At 48.5% G+C, this 2480-nt stretch overlaps 1 non-coding gene across 1 annotated transcript; it reads left to right on the forward strand.

Moving 5' to 3' along the window:
- The first annotated feature begins 1231 nt into the window (after positions 1 to 1231).
- trnaa-ugc (transfer RNA alanine (anticodon UGC)) lies at positions 1232 to 1303 on the forward strand. The gene has a single exon. It is a non-coding gene; the product is annotated as a tRNA-Ala (tRNA).
- Positions 1304 to 2480: the final 1177 nt, after the last annotated feature.

The raw sequence follows: 2480 nt of genomic DNA on the forward strand, positions 1-2480 counted from the left end.
GGACAGTGAGGACCAACAAGACATCCTTGGTGCCTTTCTGAAGGCAGTACTTCATAGAACACCAACACAACTGAGCTTGACGGATGAAGTGCAGTTCATCTTTGGTGTTCTAGTTCCTGAGGGAGGCCTCACCATGGATATACTTTACAGAGTTTGTCCTTGCAGCAGTCAGTGACTTAATAGAGTCTAACAAAGGGTTGAACCTGAATGAGACAGTCACCCTTCAACATGGGGCCATGGCAGAGTGAACCAAGGACACTACAATGGGGGTGAGAGTGGAGCCATGATGGATTCGCAGTTCATCACCTCCACCATCATGTGGACCACCTGATCACCTCTCCCTCAACCTCTAAATAACTCATTCCCTGACCAGGAATTGAACCCCGGGCTGCGGCGGTGAAAGCGCCGAATCCTAGCCACTAGACCATCAGGGACCACACTGAGCTCTCCAACAACAGAGACTATACACAATGACTCAAGAACACAGGACTCTGTGGTCTCAGCTTGAGATGCAGAGGGTCCTCCAAGACCACCAGACACCTCAGCCCCCTAAAGACAGTCCACCCCCAGGATCCTGCCCCCCTCTGCTCCAACTCAGCCATCCATTCATAACTGACTTTGTCTCAGTCTCTTCTCAATGCCAGTCACTGAAACACTGACAATGTGATGGGGGCTTCCTGTCTTTACTGCATTTTCTTCAAGGCTCACTACTGCTACTTCCTACAGTCGTCTCTACTGTGTACTTGTACTACCAGTTGTTATGAGCATCTGTGGATTTCTAAATATTCCAGTCCTCAGTTTGCAACTGTATCGTGATGATGGGTCAGTTTAGAGCTGTCAATCAATGTTAATAATTGATCTTAACATCTGTACATTATTTTAGGAGCACAAATACTTTTACTTCATTCTGAGGATGAGCAGACGTTCAATATAATTCTCATTTCCTGGTCAAAGACTCCTGCTAGTCAGAGAGGATCTGGGCTGGATTGGAAAGCTTCAGAGAGGAAAACCTTCACTCTGGACTGGACTGAGAACGGAGCAGCCTCAGCTTCCTGGAGCCTGACTTGCCTCTGTGGTCTAAGGCTGTGTGGGCTGACATCACAGTGAAACTACTGAGATCACAGAGCCTTTAAGATCACAGGCTGACTTCCTTTTTATCCCTAAAATGAAGAAGAAAAATGTTGTGTCTGTGTTTGTGTTGCTGCATCAGTTAAACAGTGACTCTGACAGAGGGGATGTAGCTCAGTGGTAGAGCGCATGCTTTGCATGTATGAGGCCCCGGGTTCAATCCCCGGCATCTCCAGCTGGTCCTTTGGAGCCTTCATCTTAACAGCTAAATTGATCCTTAAATGTGACAACAGTTGATAACAAACTACCAGAAGAGAAACCAGTCTGCTGCATATCAAAGTATTTGTAGCAGGGTCAGTGTGACTGTGAGCCTTCATAGCCAGCATGAAGGAGCTGGTTTTATCTTTGCTGGGGAAATCCCACACACAGCTGCTCTCAGTTCCAAATGTGTGTGTCCTCACTCCTCCGTCCTCCTGCTGCCCTCAGAATACAGACACAATTCAACCTGGCAAGTTTGGAGCATAGAAGTGCTCCTGAAGAGATGTGTGTCAGCCCACAGCTGGCTGGTCTTACCTGGAACCTCAAGATGAAACTGCTTCCACAGATTGGAAATGAATCTGATGTTGACTTTTGGACAAATCACCTGTTCATCAGTTCATCATCACTTCCATCCATTTTCTACTGCTTATCTTGTTATAGAAAGGAGTCTATCTGCTGTGTGACTGAGGCAGTTACTGTGAGCTGCTGCATGTCTCAGTGTGTGTGTGTGTGTGTGTGTGTGTGTGTGTGAGTGTGTGTGTTGTGGCAGGATAGCGCCACACTCCCCACCGTGAGGGGCAGTGTGGCAGACGATAGTGAGTGGTCACCTAGAAGTAGACCTGGTCCGACCCTTCTCCGTCCTTTCCACTTCCTCTCCCTCCTTTACGGAGCCGACAGCCGTGCGTGGTGGCGTCTCGCTGGTCAGCAGATCGGTTACAAACAAAGGTATGCATGCTTGCTCTGCTCCATTATTCAGTGTCATGGGCCCCCTGTTTACTCCAGTTTTGCTCCGTCCAGCGGTGTGGTGTTACTGGGAGCTGGGCTGTCTCCCTTGGGCCAAGTGTGTGCGTGGTGCGCTTTCTGTGGGTAAGACGCGTAGTTGTCTGCCTTTCATATCAAGCTGCCGATGATCTGTGGTGTTCTGATTATCCTCTCCCGGCCATCGTTTGTGTAGTCTGGGCTGCGGACTTCCTCCTCCTGCCTCGTCTGACGCCATGATTCTGCTCTCCAGGAGGAAATGTTTATTCTTAGCTTTTGTTATTCTGCAATGACCTTCATCCACATTTTAATTAGGTTAACTTGTTTATTTTGCAGTGCGCAGCCGTCAATTGCTGCTGTGAGCCTCGCTGCTGTTTTGGTTCTTCCTCTTCTCC

The sequence above is a fragment of the Aulostomus chinensis genome, chromosome 1, assembly GCF_037954235.1.
Source record: "Aulostomus chinensis isolate RoL2024-O1b breed Wild chromosome 1, RoL_Achi_v1.0, whole genome shotgun sequence".
NCBI lineage: Eukaryota > Metazoa > Chordata > Actinopteri > Syngnathiformes > Aulostomidae > Aulostomus > Aulostomus chinensis.